Raw genomic sequence first — 18807 nt, forward strand, 5'->3', positions numbered from 1 at the left:
AAAAATGGTTTGAATTACTTCTCTTGCAAGTAGGTTATATTTTAAATGTTAATAACTCATGCATGGCGACTTCTTTTTGAATTAAGCTATTTTGAACCAAACTTTGAAGTTGATAAAAAGGTTATGATTGATTTTAATCACTTTGCAATTTTAAAAAAATTCAGACCAAATACTTTTATGAGAGTACATTTACTAAGAAATTGTCATATCCTGGCTTTCCTAATACTATGAATATTTCTGTTTGTTTTTCTCAAAAGGTTTTAATTCAGCATCTCTGTGTGGACTAATAGATTAATTTCAAATTATATTTGAAAGAAAGACATAGTCTTCATTTCCAGAAAATAGCATTTGATTTGCATGTTTTATTTAGGAAATCATATTATTTAGATCCTCCTAATTCTTACTTTTGTTTACTCTATCTACTTCGTGTGGTAAGTTAGTCACTGAGTAATATTGTCTTCTTCTTTCCCTTTATATTTCCTACAACTTTGCTTTATATATTTTGACTTGGTTTGTAAATATTCATAATAGTCGATGCTTTATTTTGTATTATACTCTTTGTTACTATGGTTACATCACTCTGGCACATTTAATATATTTTGCCTGGAACTCAAACTTGTCTAGTATTGTTATTGTGATTTCTGGTCTTTTTTTTTTTTTTTAAAGTTTAGAGAGGCATCATTTATAAGCAAGTGAGATTCTCCCTTTTTACTGTACAGTTCTATGAGTCTCGTCTAATGTATGTAAACAGTCATGTAACCACCCTCACAATCAAGATGTAAAGCATTTCCATCACTCCACAACGTTTCTTCTAACCCTTAGTGGCCAACACCTCTTCCACTTTCACCCCCTGGGAACCACTGATCTGTTTTTTCGGTCCTTGCAGTTTTTCTTTGCCAGACTGTAATAGAAGTGGAATATGAACGTGTATATTCTTGTCAATCTGGCTTCTTTCCCTTAGCAGAATGCACTTGGGATTCATCTATGTCATTGCATGTATCAGTATTTTTTTCCTTTTTATTGCCAAGTAGCGTTCTATCGTATGAATGAACCACAGTTTGTTTATCCACTTACCAATAGAAGTATATTTTGGTTGCTTCTAGTTTTTGGCAACTGTGAATAAATATGCTATGAACATTTGTGTACAGGTTTTGTACACAAAAATCTGCTGGGATTTTGATTGAGATTGTGTAGAGTCAGTACCTCAATTAGGGAACAATTGAAGTCTTAACCATACTGAGTCTTCCAACCCATGAACATGCTACATCTCTCTCCATCTTTTTGGGTCTTCCTTAATGAATTTCATCAGTGTTTTGTAGTTTTCAGCATACAAGTCTTTCACACAATTTAAAAGATTTACAGCTAAGTATTTCATGGTTTTAGTGTTATTGTAAATGGTACTACTGTTTTGATGCCAGTTAAAAAACAGACACAGAAATTAATTGTACACAATTGAAAGCCCAGAAATAATAAACCCACACAAATATGGACAATTAACTTCTGACAAAGTGGCCAAGAACATACAATAGAGAAAGGACAGTCTCTTCAATTAATGGTGTTGGGAAAACTGGACAGCCACTGTAAAAAAAAATGAAGCTAGACTACTATCTTACACCATATACAAAATTAACTCAAAATGGATTAAAGGTTTGAATGTAAGACCTAAAACCATAAAATTCCTAGAAGAAAAACCAGTAGTAAATCTCATTGACATCAGCTTACTGATGTTGCTGTGGACCTGACACCAAAGGCCAGGGAAACAAAAGCAAAAATAAATAAATGGGACTATGTCAATTCTGCAATAGGATAGGAAAGGAAAGGAAGGAAAGGAAACCATTATCAAAATGAAGAGACAACCTACTGAATAGGAAAAGACAATTGCAAATCATACATCCAATAAGGGGTTAATATCCAAAATATATAATTAACTCATACAACTCAGCAGCAAAAAAGTAAACAACCTGATTTTAAAATGGGCAGAGGATCTGAATAGATATTTTTCCAAAGAAGACATACAGATGGTCAATAGGAACATGAAAAGATCTTCCACATTACTAATCATTAGGGAAATGAAAATCAAAACAGTGAAATATCACACAGGTAGCTTTTTAATAGTAAAATTTACTATATATGCTTCCATTATTAAAAAATATATATAAACATGTGGGAAATTTTTAAAATACAGAAAAGAAAGAGAAAGAGAAAAAAAGAGCAAAAGTTCACATTGCTCCTACCTACAGACAACCACTTTTAACTTAAAATATGCAGTACTTTGCAGTATCTGCATATATATTACATATATACAATGAAGTTAAATAATAAATATAATGTTTAACTTAAATAGTATTATGCTATCAATCTTACTCTGTTTCTTCCTTTGTCACCCAGTCACTCAGCATTTTGTTTTGTGTATATCTAGTCTGTTGCTCCCAACTAGTGGATGGTAATTCATATTATAAATGTGCATTTACCACAGTTTAGGTGTCTGTTTCCCTACTAATAAAACCTTAGCTACCTCCAGCTTCCCCAACCATAAACACCACCACAACAAGCATCTCAGTATGTGCCATCCTAAGGGTATGGGTGGCAATTGCCACTATATTTTTATATATATATAAATCCCTCGAAATGGATTTGCTGGGTCAAAGAGAATTCATATTCTTAATTTTACTAAGGGCCTCTAAATGATTATTTTTAGACTGTCCTTACTAGTTTATTTTTAGACTGTCCTTACTAGTTTATTTTTAGACTGTCCTTACTAGTTTATACTTTCATCAGAACTGCAAGAGTTCCCACACACCCCATCTTCTCCAACACTTAGTAGCATACATCTTTTTTATTTTTGACATTCTGATGGGTATAACATGGTATCTATAGTTTTAAAACGTATCTCCCTGATTACTAGTAAGTTTGAGATCCTCTTCATACACTTGTTAGCTCTCAGGCTTCCCTCTCTGTTTATTGCTGTTGGTGTACTTTGCTCAATTTTCTGTTGAGTATCATTTTTTTTTCCCTCAGTGATTTGCTTGAGGCCCTTATATATTGAGTGGTATTCACTGTTCTGATGGCAATCAACAGTAAGAAGTATATGTTACATCACAACTGACACATACACATTATATATAATACATAATACATTAATGCATTAATATATAAGATGTATACTTATAATCTTATAAGTATATATACTTATATATACATATATAATATATGAGTATACATTTTATATATTATATATTATTAATTATAGTGTATATAGATTTTTATCAATAATATATATTGATATATTAAATGTATATTAAGTCTATACAATTAAACATATGTTTAATTGTTAATATATAAATATATTATATATGTATATGTATATATCCCCAACCAATACACATCATGTGTTTATTTGTGTATTGTTAACTTTACATTTTTATTTACATGATGTAAACGAAAGATTGATGAGTACATTCCCGTAATACTTCTTAAGAAATCCGATATTTTCTATTCTAGTCTACTTTATTTTTTTTAATTCTGATTGCAATTCTCTAAATTGAATATATCACTCAATAATGGTCTATAAATCATAATCTAAAATCAATTGTCCTCGATATAATCCCTGGTCAGTTAGAGATTTGCAAACATCTCCCAGTTTGTCATGTCTCCGGTAATCTTGCCAACTGGGTTTATCAGAAATTTTAAATTTTGGCGCACTCAAATTTATTCATTATTTGAGTCTTGATTAAGAGATTCCCCTCCACTTCTACTTCACACAGATATTCTCCTACATTTTCTTCAATTAAATTTATAAATTTACCTTTTGAATTTAGGACTTCGTCTGAGACCCACCTTTTTGAGTTCACATAAGGTAAGGATTCAACTTTATTTTTCTCCACAGAGTGAGCTCCTGTGCCCAGCACCATCAATTAAGCAACTTTTCTTGCCATTCCTTGGTGGTAAATTATTTCTCATATATCAAATTCCTACATAACATGGACTGATTTCTGTTTCTTGGTCCATTTGTTTTACACTAATATTCTATTTTCTGATCACTTTTAGTGTGATTTATATTAAAGACAAACATCAGTCAAGTAAGGAGATTGGTTTCTTTCAGGCAATAAGGAAGGCATCCCAGATCCAAAGATCACAGTGTCTCCATGGGGTGGTTCTGCCTTAGACTTTTATAGGAAGGAGTAAACAAGTTGCAAAAGGGGCGATTTATAGTTGTTTTCCAAGCAGAAGTCTCAGTCAGTTATGTGAACAGGAAATGTTTTTTCTGTGGCTAGCTAGTTTCATGGGACAAACAATTTTAATCTTAGCAAATCAATCATGAGACACAGAATGGGAAGTTGGAAGGTCAGTATCTGGCCTTGTCAACTGGTTCAGGCAAAAGGGGGAAGGTCTGTGTTTGGCCTTGTTCAATACAAACAGCATCTGTCTTAGAACAATCTCAGGCATTAGAATAATTTCCGTGGGGTTTTGGTCCAGGTTCAGTGACATCATCCATGAAAGGAGCAGTTTCTTGCACTCTCCTTGGAACACTAGCTGAGTCCTCTGTCGGGCTCCGATGGTGAGCTGAAGCTGAGAAAGGGTTCTGGAGAAAAGACATTCAAGGTAATTAGGAGGATAGTTATAAGAGAGAGCAGAAAATTGATTATTAGAGGCTGTATTAAGGAGTAAAACCAAGAATCGAGGCCAGCAGGAACTAGTCTAGTGGATTCCAGGAAATTGATGTCAAGATCCTTCAATGATGGGGTCAGGACTGGGGAGGCAGTGCAGTAACTTTCTTGGTTAACATCTTACATGTTTTTGCCTATGATGTAGAGGTCAGAGAGATTTGAGGGAGCAAACGTGAGACAGTTGGGGACCCTGCATGTTTGTAGATAAAAGAGATGAATAGAGACAGAAATGAAAAGGAATAGAAAAGACATGGCTCAGGAAGTTCTGAAACTAATGGACAAGAGAGAAATTAAAGAAGGATGAGAAGGCTAGCAAGGAGCAACGTGGAGGGGGTTGGCTAGGGGAATCCTAGGCAATTGTGTTCCAGCATCGTGGGTGGAAGCTGACCCCATTGTGATGCCATCTGCTTGTTCCAAAATTCATGAGGAAGCAGTTTGTTTCATGTCATTATCTTCTTCTGGGAGCTCTCAAAGGGCCTCAGTTTAAGATCTGCTCTTGGGGAGAATTTGCCCAACTTCAAAGTAAGATTTGTATTTTTTAAATATTGAAAGATGAGAGGTTGTATTCCTTACAGTTTTGCAGCAGTATGAGAGGTCAGGAAGACAGTATAAGGTTCCTTCCACCTGAGCTCAAGATTGGTCTTTCAGTGGTGTTTTTTTCCAGAAGACTAAGTCTTCAACCTGAAGATCATGGAAGGGCTGAGGCGGGATATCTGGGGGAAAGGTAGACTTAAACTCTTGGTAATAAATATGAGTGTGTTGAATAAGAGCTTATCAGTATTTAAGCATGTCAGATTGGATCAGACTTGAATCTCCTGTAGTTCAGCAAGAGTAAGGAATCTTCATGAGCCTGCTAGTAATTATTTTATAAAAGGATAATCAATGTTGAAAGGAGGATGAGGATCAAAGGGTCATCAGAGTTAATGGCAAGACTTTGGGCCAAGTCAGGTTGATTTCCTCAGAGTCTGACTAATTTGGGTGTCAGAGTGGCATTGGCCCATCCTATTTTTTGAGGATTAAAGATGGGAAGGACAGTGCAGTTTTGGTGAGAGTGGAAGTACTTGATAAGGAAGTGAGTTCCTCTATCACCAGAGAGGAACAGAGGGATTCCTCAAGTGGGCAAAAAGCTCAAGCCGTGGCAGTAGCCTATTCGCAGAGGAAAGCTTCCAACCGTTCCCTTTAGAATGCAGACTATGGTTAGAACATGTTTATACCCATGAGACCTTGGGAGTTTAATAAAATCCATTTGCCAGAAAAGAATAAAATAACACCATTTGCAGCAACATGGATGGACCTGGAGATGGTCATTCTGAGTAAAGTAAGCCAGAAAGAGAAAGAAAAATATCATGTGATATCACTTATATGTCAGATATAAAACAAATGAGACAAATGAACTTATTTACAAAACAGAAAGGGACTCACAGACATAGAAAACAAACTTGTGGTTACCAGACGGTTAAGGGGGGAATGGAGGGATAAATCGGGAGTTTGGGATTTGGAGACACTAACTAGTATACATAAAATAGATAAACAGCAAGTTCCTTCTGCACAGCACAGGGAACTACATTCAATAGCTTGTAATAGCCTACAATGGAAAAGAATATGAAAAGGGATATCCATGTATAACTGAGTCACTGTGCTGTACACCAGAAATTAACACAACATTGTAAATGGACTATATGTCACTTAAAAAAATTTTTTTAAACATTTGCCAATGAAGAAAGGGACCTAAGGGAGCTGGCTGTCATCCTTGCCCCACCTCTGCCTTTTCACCAGGACTGTGTTTCTGGCAGAGGAGGCAGATTGAGTTTACCTTTTCAGTATGGGAATTGAAGCAGCCCAACAATATTTGCAGAGGAGACCTTTAAGATTTCCTCTACCACGACGGAGGCTCTAGACCAACTTGGCAACTGCTCACAAATAAGGAAAAAGTGCCTGAGCCACTGGGTCTAAATGGAGGTCAAAGTGCCAAAAGGGCCGATGGCTTGTTGTGTGCTTGAGTGAGGGTGCCTAAGGATGTCCTTCCCTTTCGCATTTACAAAGGGAAAAGGGTAATGGGTTTTCACTTAGGATCCTAGAGGAGTAAGTCAGGGTCTCAGTAAACCCCTGAGGCATCACAGTCCCTGCATATTCCTGATTTGTGCTTGTGAAAGCAAGAAGAGATTGCGAGTTGGGGTGAAGAGGTGTATCGATAAAAGCAGAATACAACTCACCGAGCATGAAGCGAACGGAGTGTGGGGTAGAGGCTAGAATGGTGTGGGATTAGAAACCAGAGGAAACCGGGGTTTGACTACTCTGTTTTCTCGGTCACAAGTCTTGCACTGGCCAGTGTCCTCGGCAGTAAGTTTCTTTATTCGGAGTGTGGAGGTATTACTGGGGCTGGATGTGGGGACTAAGAGCCCCTTGTTGGGGAGTCCTGAAGTTACAGATTGAACACTGTGGAGGATATGAGGCTTTTAGAGGATATTATGGTAATCTTGGAAGTGACAGGGAGGATTTGTTTCTACTTTAAGAGATTCAGCCTCCTGGTTTTGGTCAGTGAGTGGAGTAAACACTCTAAAGTCCAAATCTTCATTGACATAGTTGGTACTTATCTTAGTCTGTTCAGGTGGCTATAACAGAATACCACACACCTGGTGGCTTATAGATAACAGAGGTTTATTTCTCCCGGTTCTGGAGGCTGAGAGTCCAAGATCAAGGTACTGGCAGACTTGGCATCTGGTGAGAGCCTGCTTCCTGGTTCAGACACAGCCATCTTCACGGTGGACCCTCACACGGTGGAAGGGGAGAGGGACCTCCATGGGGTCTCTTTTATAAGAGCACTAACCTCATCATAAAGGCTCTACCCTCATGACCTCATCACCTCCCAGAGGCTCCACTACCAAATAACATCACACTGGGGGTTAGTTTTCCATATATGAATTTGGGGGGATTCGGTCTAACAAAGTACTTAAGGGGATCCAGGGGTTTCGGTATGAACAAGAAAAGTAAGATGGTCAGTGACAGTCGCTAAAGTGCAGAGGTACTGGGCACAGAGTCAGAAGCTCTGAGGGTGAGGCCTTTGGGGAAACAAATTCCCATTCCCGGCAGGCGAACGGGTGCTGACGCTAAGCGGAAGGCTCCTGGGTATCCTCATTATCTTGATCGTGGTGATGTTTCACTGGTGTACACACTTGTCAAAACTTACCAAATTATACATTTTTATACGTGCACTTTATTATTTTTTAGTTGTGCTTCAATAAAGCCAATAAAAATAAAGAAAGAAAAAGTGAAATAAGGCAAACAGCAAACAGTAGCAAGATTAAATGAAATGTAAGATTTCCGTATACAATGAAGAAAAAACCAAATTTTAAAAACTGGAGGAAATGCATAGTTTCCTAACGAATTCTGAATTACCAAAGTAAATCCTTTACGCAGAATGGTCTCTACATTAAGAAAGAAATAGAATCTTTGCATGAATGAGTTGTCATAAAAGAGAATGGAAAGAGTATTAAACAAGTACCACTGAACTAAGACCAGTATCGGAGGGACCAACAGCTGAGATTAATTTAACACACAAGGAATAGATAAGACAATTCCAATGTTATTTGAACATTTATACACCATAGGGATAAAGTGGGAAATCCCTGGTCTTTTTATAAAGCGTATATAAATTTAGTAATAAAAATGAGCAAATTCACTTTTGAAAGTAGATGCAAAAATTCAAATCAAATATTAGTAAATAGAATCCAGCAGTATAACGAATGAAAGATACAATATGATCAAGTAACATTTTCTAGGAACACAAGGATAATTCAGTATTAGGAAGCTAATCAACACATTTCATTACAGATGCATCAACAAGTTACAAGAGAGAAATGAAAGAATCATATAATTTAATCCTTAAAAAGTATTTGATAAAATTTGGCAACTCTTCCTTTTAAAAATTAGGAAGAGTTATGAAAAAATCAATAGCAAATGACATCTTTAAATGGCAAAACACTGAAGCCACACTGATGAAATTCAGAAACACGAACAAACATTTGTAGGAATGAAGGTACTCGAAGTCCCTCCAGGGAACCCCTTCTAGATTGTGGACACCATGTGTCTGGGGACCTTGTTTTATTCCCCAGAGTATTCTCAGACCCTAGAATACTGCCTGATTCTCAAAACATTCAGTCAACATTGGCTGGTTGTTCCAAACCAACAGGAACAAAGCAGGACTACCTGCTTTTACTATCATACTCAACATTGTCTTGGAAGTTATAGTGAGAAGAATAGGATGAAGAAATGCGGTAATCGGTGTAACACTGGGAAAGCAGAGATACAAGCCATCTATTTGCTGTTGCTATCATTTTCTACCCAAGAAGTCTAAAAGATTCTAATAAAAAATGCATTAGAATTAATAAATTTCATAAGGTGGCCTATAAGCACAAAAGTCAATAGCCTTTCTCTCTTTTAACAATAACTTCCTAGAAAAAAAAGGGGGGAATTTTTCCATTCATAATAGCAAGAACATCTATCAAGTATTTGGAAATAAATTTAACCAGACTGGGATCTATATGAAGGAAACTATAAAATCTCTTTGAGAGCCATAAAATAAGATTTGAACAAATGGAAACAGGTATCATGTTCTTGACTGGGAAAACGTAACATAAAAATGTCAGGTCTTTAACACAGAATTTTAATGCAATTCTAATTGAAATCTGCAAAGGGTTTAGAGCTTAGATTTGTTTGAGTTTCTGTTTTTGGCTTTGGAAAGATCATCTTTAAGTTTATATTGAAGGATAAATGTCTGATAATAGCCAAGAAAAGTTTAAAAAAATAGTAACGAGGAGGGATCTTTCCTACCAGATAGCAGAACATGCTCCAACGCCATTGTGATCAAATGAACATAGCATAAGAAGAGACAAGTAGATCAGTGGGATGTATTTGTCCTTAATATAAATATAATTGAATTCATAGTGACAAAAGTATTATTTCAAGTTGGTAGAAAATCGTAGATTATTTTTTGAATGGTGCTGACACAACTGGCTAGCCCTCTGGAAGAAAATAAAATTGAATTCTCATCTTAGCACCACATACAAAAATAAATTCTATAGGGATTAAAAACATATCTTTCAAGAAACTGTAAGGTACCACATATATAATCTAGGGGCAGGGCAGGCAATAAACAAAACTAGAAGTCTAAAAGCTAAAAAAGAAAGGTGAACATTTTGATTATATTGAAATTAAAACCATGCTTAGGAAAAACACTATAATTGAAGTGTAATAACAAATTTGAAAAATATTTTTAAATCAGAGGACAAATTATTTAAGATCTCAAATATACAAGGAATGCTTTCATTTCAACAAAAAGATTAGGCAGTCCCATGGAAATTTAGGTTTTTCTCAGATAAGCAAATCCCAAAAGAAAACAAACACAAAAAACTGCTCAAACTCCGTGATAGTCCAGGAAATGCGAACTAAAATAATACTGAGATAGATGATCCTTTTACCAGCATCCCGGCAAAAATAAAAAAGACACATAACATCTGTTCCTTTATAGGGACGTGTAATAAGAGTGCTCTCAAGTGCTGCTGGTAGAAATGTTAGCCGCTAGAGACTTTCTGGAAAATAATCTGGCAGTAGCCAGCAATCCCTTTTCTGATAACCTGGCTGATAGAAATAAAAGAATGTATGTCCTGTGACCTTTACTGCAGCATAGTTTGTCCTAGCGAAAATAAAATACAAAGTGAATGTTGATCAGTCAGAAAACAGATACACCCCCCAACTATGGACTATTACACAGCTGTTATAAAGACTGAGTTAAGATATATTGGTTGACTTGGATGAATTTTCATGAGATATTGTTGAGTCAGAAAAGCACAAGATGGAGATGAGTGTTTAATATGATTCTAGTTTTGTAAAACAATATGTGTATATGCATGTGGGATTTTTTTACATGATTAAATAAGTGAGGAAAAGATGGAATGATGCCAATCAAATTATCCACATAAATTACTCTGGGGGAGGTGGTGAACGTCAAGGAGGACGTTGTAGAGGAGAGAAAGGACAATGAGCAGAGGAAGCAACCAGAAAGCTAAAGAAAAAAAAACTTTATTTAAAGAAAGTATATATGTATCTTTGTAAAATTATGTATTTGAGTTTGTAATTTTACATACAGCCAATCATCCTTATTCGCAGATTCTCTATGTTTTAATTAGTCTATTTACTAAAATTTATTTGTATCCCCTAATCAATACTTTGAATGCCTTCAAGGTCATTCACAGACATGCAAACACTCAGACTGGGGAAAATGTTCGAGTCGTTGGATATGCCCCTTCCCAGCTAAGGCAGAACAAGAAGATGCCCTGTCTTCTGGCGGCAGCTCTCAACTGTCAACAAGTATCCTTTCTGCCATCTATTTAGGGCCATGGTTTTCACATTTTTATGCTTTTTGTTGGTGATTTTGCTGTTTGAAATAGCCCCAAGTAGGGGAGGGTACAGCTCAGTGGTAAAGTGCATGCCCAGCATGCACAAGTTCCTGGGTTCAATCCCCAGTACCACCATTAAAAATAAATAAATAAATAAATAAATCCTAATTACCTCCCCCCACCACAAAAGTAAATAAAATGGCCCCAAGCAGAGTGCTGAAGTGCTCTCTGGGTTTCCTAAGCGCAAGGCTGTGATTACCTTTCAGAGAAGATATGTGTCAGGTAAGCTTCTTACCGGCATGAGTTACAGTGCCATTGACTATGAGTTCAATGTTACTGAGGCAACAATATGTATTAAGTAAGATGTCTTGAATCAGAAATATACAAAAAAGTTATATAATGATTAGCTGACGAAAATGTTGTGACCAAAGGCTCCAGGAACCCATCCCTGTGTTTCCCCTAGAAGCAATGGTTCAATATTCATGAACTTGGAGTTTGTGGAGACTTTATAGAACTTAACTACCATACGTGGCAAGAACTAACTGATATTTAGTACATATTTTTTAAAAGATGAGATGAGGGATAAATTATCCTGTTTTCCATGCTGAAATACTAGAGCATTATTAACAGCTACATTTATCTATTCACAATCATTTTATTAAATCTTCTGATTAGTTCTGATCATGTGCTAATTTATTTGGATTTTATACTTATACAATGATGTCATATTTTAGCCTCATCATTTCCAACAGCTACTTCTTGGGGGTTTTTTTTTCATGTCTTAATATATTATCAATACATTTTAAAACTAGAAAAATATGGCGAAAATGAGGCTCTTTGTAATATTTCTGAATTGAAAAATAGTAACTGGAGCACAGGTCAGAAACTAATACCTACAGGGCCAGGCATGTCATTTAACCCAGTCACGTGTTCTGCAAGCACCCCCTGGTGGAGGCTGCACTGAAGCGTTGCAATTTCCAGTGTCTGCAACTATGGTAACTCAAAAAAAATTTAATACAGTGTGTGGGACGGTGTGTGGGCCTACCAGTTCATGGCCTCTGTTCTAGAGTTTTGCCACTGAGTATAATGTTGACTTTTTAAAAACATAGTTATTTTTTCATTATCTTACCAGGTGAATGTTAATAGTTGTTCTTGTTTCCACAGCAACTGCTGATGTGGTACATGTACCATTTATCCTAGTGTTAGTTGGAAATCCGAATGTGCTTGAAGTGAAAATAAAAAATTATTGAGGTGATGGATTTTCTGGTCAAGATGGTGGAGTGGTAAGACCACAAGCTCGCCTCTCCTCGCACGAGCTCGCCTCTTCTCGTGACTACAATGAAACCACAACTGAATGCTAAAGACTGGAATGAAATGAACAAAAGACTGGAACCTAGCAAAAAAGATCTTCTGCAACTGGAAACATAAAGAGGGAACCACAGCAGGATGGTAGGAGGGGCGTGCTCACGATATAATTGGGCCCCATTTCCCCGGAGTGGGCGACCCACAAGCTGAAGATCTGTTAAGTCGCAGAGGCCCTCCCACAGGAGTGACAATTCTAAGCCCCATGTCAGGCTCCCCAGCTTGGGTCCTGGCATTTGGAAGAGAAAGAGACCCTAGGACATCTGGTTTTGAAGGCCAGGGGGACTTGGTGCCAGGAACCCCATGGGACTGGGGGAAACGGAGACTCCATTCACTTGGGAAGAGTACACGGAAACTCACGTGCACCAGGTCCAAGGGCAGAGGCAGTGATTTCATAGGAACCTGGGCCAAACCTGCCTGCTGGATTTGGAGGATCTCCTGGGGACATGGGGGACGGCTGCAGCTCACTCAGGGGACATAAAAGCTGGTAGTGAACATTCCAGGAGTGTTAATCTACATGAACTTTCCTGGAGGCTGACATCTTGATTGGATCATTAGCACCAAGACATAGCCCTACCCAACATCCTGTAGAGAAGCCTCAGGCCAAACAATATACAGGATGAGACCACAGCCCCACCCATCAGCAGACTTCCTAAGCCACAGAGGCCTCTAGACACAGCCCTACCCACCAGAGGTCCAGGACCAAGCTTCACCCAGCAGTGGGCAAGCACAGGATCCTCTTGCCAGGAAACCTGCATAAGCCTCTAATCCAGCCTCATCCACCAGGGCAGATAACAGTAGTCCCAAAGAAAACAACAGTCCCAAAGCCTGTGGAAGGAATCCACAAACATATAGAAAGATAGACGATATGAGGGGGCAAAGGAATATGTCCCAGGTCAAGGCACAAGATAAAATCCCAGAAGAAGAAACAAGTGATGAGGAGATAGGCAATTTATCTGAGAAAGAGTTTAAAGTAATGATGGCCAAGATGTTCAGAGAACTCAAGAGGAGTATAGATGCACAGAGTGAAGTTTTTAGCAGAGTTGGAAAATATAAAGAATACCCAAACAGTGTTGAAGAATAAAATCGCTGAAATGAACAATACACTAGAAGGAACCAACAATAGACTAAATGAGGCAGAAGAATGGATCAGTGAGCTAGAAGACAGATTAGTGGAAATCACTACTTTAGAACAGAAAAAAGAAAAAGGAATGAAAAGAAATGAGACTAGTTTGAGAACTCTGGGACAACATGAAGCACTCTAATATTCGCATTATAGGGGTCCCAGAAAGAGAAGAGAGAGAGAAAGGACCTGAGAAAATTTTTGGAGAGATAATCACTGACAACTTCCCCAACTTGGGAAAGGAAACAGTCACCCAAGTCCAGGAAGCACAGAGAGTTCCACACAGAATCAACCCAAAGAGGGACACACCAAGGCACATAGTCATCAAATTAAGAATAAGGAAAAAATATTAAAATTAACAAGAGAAAAGCAACAAATAACATTCAAGGGAACTCCCATAAGGTTATCAGCTCTACAGGCCAGAAGGGAGTGGCACAATATATTTAAAGTGATGAAAGGGGGAAACTTACAACCAAAATACTCTATCCAGCAAGGCTCTCATTCAGACTTGATGGAGAAATCAAAAGCTTCACAGATAAACAAAAGCTAAAAGATTTCAGCACCACCAAACCAGCTTTACAATAAATGTTAAATGACCTTCTCTAGTCTTCAAACCATAAGAAAACAGAACAAAAAGAAGAAAGAGTTAAAAAAAAAAAAAAAGGGAGAGACCTACAAAAGATTGCTTTGGCTGTTCGGGGTCTTTTGTGGTTACTTATAAATTTGGGAATTGTTTGCTCTTGTTCTGTGAGGAATGTCACGAGTATTTTGATGGGGGTTGAGTTGGATCTGTGGATTGCTTTGGGTAGTATGGCCATTTTGATAGTGTTGATTCTTCCCATCCAAGAGCACAAGAAATCTTTCCATTTCTTTGTGTCATTTCAGTTTTCAGAGTATAGGTAACCTCCTTGGTTAAGTTTATGTCTAGGTATTTTGTTGTTTTTGATGTAATGGAAATGTCTCTGTCAGTTATAAAATTCTGGTTTTTGAAGTGGAAAGAAAAAGTGAATGAAGGGCCGCAAGTGGAAAAATATCCTTTTTTTATGGATGACTTGTGTATATATATATGCTGCATCTTCATTATCTATTCAACTATTGATGTGCACTTAGGATGCCCCCGTGTCTTGGCAGTTATAAATAATGTTGCTGTTAATAGCAGGGTGTGTGTATCTTTTTGAATTAATTCTTATTTTGTGGTTGGCTTTATTTCTTTGATAACTATGTAAGTTTAAAAAGCCAAAGCTCTAAACATTCTTAGAAACAATGAACAGTATACATATGTAAATTAAAAATACATGTGCAGTAAAAAATAAAGATCTATCAAGCCATGGAAGACATGGAAGAAGCTTAAAAGACATATTACTAAATGAAAGAAGCCAGTCTGAAAAGGCTACAAACTGTACGATTCTAACCAAATGACATTCTGGAAAAGGCAAAGCTACAGAAATAATAAAAAGACCATGGTTTCCAGGGGTTTGGGGACAGGGATGGAGGGAGGGAGGAATGAATGGATGGAGCACAAGGGATTTCTAAGGCAATGAAATTATTCTGTATGATACTATAGTGGTGGCTACATGTCATTATTCATTTGTCAAAACCCATAGAATGTACATCAAGAGTGAACCCTAATGTGAATTATGGACTTTGGTTGATTAAAAAAAATTATTGAGATGATGCTTACAGCCACACAATGGAAATAACAGCTTTCAGTAAACTCTGCCGTCAGGCAACATGCCTGCTTGGTTCACAGTTTAACTAAAAAGAAAAAGAAATTATTAATAACTTTAGAAAGAAAAGATAGCCTTGGTGAAAAAAATTTTTTAGTTTGATTTAATTCTTAGTTTCAGCTAAATTTTCTAATGTCCTTAGCAAAAGAAAAACAAAATAAATAGATTGATAGATAGATGGATAAATTAACTAATGAAAGAATTAAGGAACTTCAAAAGTGATATAAATCACATAACCTAGGGAAACTTTCCTTCTTTTTAAGTCTGCTGAAGTTTTGGAACTTAATTTTCTTGCAGTTGTACTAAAACAAAATAAAAACTTTAAAAAATTGTTCTGCTGGCTCATTTAAAATCTAGTTATCTGTCTCAGCAACAAGGCACTTCTGACTCTCCCAAGAATAGTCAGAAACTTAAGGGCCTACAGGAGCCAGGTAGCAATAAGGAAGCAGGAAGGGTGAAACCTGACAGGCGTGGTACATCTAGTGGCTGAGCGGAGCTGGCAAGCCCTCTCCAAAGCTAGTTTTTACTGTGTATCACCAACCCGTCATTGTCCCGTGGGAATGTGTGCAGTGTGGCCAGATTTCCCAATCCCTCAAGGAAGTCAGAAACCAAGCTTTTTTTATGTAAAATTGCCCAATTTTTAAATTGTACAGGCAAACTTCATAGGTCAGTGAACTGGATTTGACCTCAGATTGGCAGTTTGCCACCTCTAATCAGAGGACAAAAAGTTCCTCCTGGTAAGGGACCTAAGAGGTTAAGCATGCAGAAACCAGAGGCATGTTGATTACTAGAATGTTAGCTGATATTGGTGGCCCAGCGGTGCGTTGGACCATAAAATCTCTGTTCATTTAGAAACGGTAAAGATACTCTCAATTTCAAATCTTTTAAAAATGTAGCTTTCTGCCAAGCATTCTCACATTTAGTTTATCAAACAAGCCAACACTCGTTTAGTGCTTGTTTTATTATTTAATGTTTTAAAACTCAAGAAGTGAATGCCATTATGAATTTTAAAAAAGCTGCCTCCCTAATTCCAAAATAGAATGTTGGACTTCCTGCGTCAGGAATTGGCAGAGGAGTGAGGGCGCTACTGAGGAACATCGCCACCTTCTGGCTCAGATGGGAAATGCAACAGAAAACAGTATAGGAAGCCACTTCAGTGTCAGAGAACTCGAGGATTAAAGGCTTTTTGCAATGACTATAAAATTGGAGTTTCAGTATGTATACATTTTGACTAACTGCATGCATAAAAAGTTCTGAGGATGGGTGCTGGCAATCTATAATACGAGAGGGTCCTCAATGTATTCTGAATGCACATCTAGTTCTCCCTAGAGAAATCTGCTAACATTTAAGAGTTAACTTGCCCAATTTCCATGCCGCCTTGATTGTTTTTGTATGTAAGACGTAGTGTACACATAATCACTCTATTTTTTAGGTAACTGGGTGTGAGAGGAGGGTGTTACTGTCATGATTTAAGTAACAGAGACACTGAGGGAAGATGGAAGAATGAAAAAAGTATAAAGAAGAAACGGACATTCCAACTTGACCTAAAGTAGCCCCGATCATGTCATTCAGATTATCTCATGACTCTTTTAGGCATGTGTTTCATCAGTTGTCAGTCTCCATTATAAAGACAGAAGAGAGAGTAAAGGATACCAAAGTACTGTTCCCTGCTTGTAATCCTACGATTTTTTTCAATTTTTTTATTGTCTTATTGAGGGATATTTGTGAGGTTTTTAGCTTCTAAATGACCTAGTGTGAGTAGAATCCCAACATTAAACACTTGGTAGATGGCAAAATTTTCATATTGTATCCATATTCTGTTAAAATGTAAATCTGTTGCTAAACTATATGGTAAGATGATAAACTTTTTTTTAACTTCTAAAATAAAGATTTGACATTCCCTCTACACATCATGTTAACAAGCAGTAAAAAAAAAAACTATGACTTTTTAAAAATTGCAAACAGAATATACGTAACATTCTTGAATGTATTATGTTCTTAATCAAATGGCTTCCTTAGAATTATCGTATTCATTATCTGAAGAGGAAAAGCTTTAAATCTCTTTTTTTAAACTTTTTTATTGATTTATAGTCATTTTACAATGTTGTGTCAAATTCCAGTGTAGAGCACAATTTTCCAGTTGTAAATGAACATGTATATATTCATTGTCATATTTTTTCTCTGTGAGCTACCATAAGATCTTGTATTTATTTCCCTGTGCTATACAGTATAATCTTGTTTATCTATTCTACAATTTTGAAATCCCAGTCTATCTCTTCCCACCCCCTGCCCCTTTGGCAACCACAAGTTTGTATTCTATGTCTGTGAGTCTATTTCTGTTTTGTATTTATGCTTTGTTTGTTTGTTGTTTTTTTTTTTAGATTCCTCATATGAGCAATCTCATATGGTATTTTTCTTTCTCTTTCTGGCTTACTTCACTTAGAACAACATTCTCCAGGCGCATCCATGTTGCTGCAAATGGCATTATGTTGTCGGGTTTTATGGCTGAGTAATATTCCATTGTATAAATATACCACATCTTCTTTATCCAGTCATCTGTTGATGGACATTTAGGTTGTTTCCATGTCTTGGCTATTGTAAATAATGCTGCTATGAACATTGGGGTGCAGGTATCATCCTGAAGTAGGGTTCCTTCTGGATATATGCCCAGGACTGGGATTCCTGGGTCATAAGGTAAGTCTATTCCTAGTCTTTTGAGGAATCTCCATACTGTTTTCCACAGTGGTTGCACCAAGCTTTAAATCTCTTTGTGAAGCAGTTTACTCTGATAGAAAGAGCATTGAATTTGGGGTCCAGAGCCCCATCTTCAAGCTTTATCTCCTCTCTAGCTAGCTCTGAGAACCCTGGGCAAGTCCTAATCCTCTTTCAGCCTCATTTTCCTCATCAGTAAAATTAGAGGCTTGGATCTCATGACATCTGGGGTTCAGTCCCACTCTAACCACTTATGATTGTATTATTTTTATTCTTTAGAGTGTTTCCTAGATATTGTTAGGCTAATTGATGAAAAATATTTTTAAAAATTCATTCATTTTTTTATCAGAAGATCTATATGATATTAAATTGTGAAAAATCCCTTTAAACACAAAATTATCCTGTGAACCATCATATCCTCAGAGAATTTGAAGTATGAATATCTTAGAAAAAGTCTCATGAACTTTACATATAAATTAAATTCCTCTTCAGAAATCACAATATTTCCAGACAATCTTTTTAGGGATTTTTTTTTTCTTAAGTAAAATATCCTCAAATTAACAGCAGAATTTAAAATTACATATGAAAAATGTCACATATCCAGACAGTTGCTGAAGATAAATTCTTGTCATTGTAGACAGGCTACTAAAAAGGATGACAACTTCTGAATAAATTTGTCACTATGTATTTACTAGATTTCTCATTTATAGAAACAGGATTATATTTAATCTTTTTAGTAGTTAACCAATGTTTAGCATTCAACTTCCAGTTGATCAATATTCTATCCTATTTTACAATGTATGAATGTTTAGTACTCAATA

General features: G+C 36.7%; 1 protein-coding gene across 1 annotated transcript in view; it reads left to right on the forward strand.

Moving 5' to 3' along the window:
• CATSPERB (cation channel sperm associated auxiliary subunit beta) overlaps window positions 1–15605 on the forward strand; it is a 128482-nt gene extending 112877 nt beyond the window's left edge. The window contains exons 27-28 of the mRNA XM_045505727.2: window positions 3819–3856; window positions 12227–15605. The gene's annotated coding sequence lies outside the window, so the exon portion shown is untranslated. The remainder of the gene's footprint in view (window positions 1–3818; window positions 3857–12226) is intronic.
• Window positions 15606–18807: the final 3202 nt, after the last annotated feature.

The sequence above is a fragment of the Camelus bactrianus genome, chromosome 6, assembly GCF_048773025.1.
Source record: "Camelus bactrianus isolate YW-2024 breed Bactrian camel chromosome 6, ASM4877302v1, whole genome shotgun sequence".
NCBI classification, from domain to species: Eukaryota; Metazoa; Chordata; class Mammalia; order Artiodactyla; family Camelidae; genus Camelus; species Camelus bactrianus.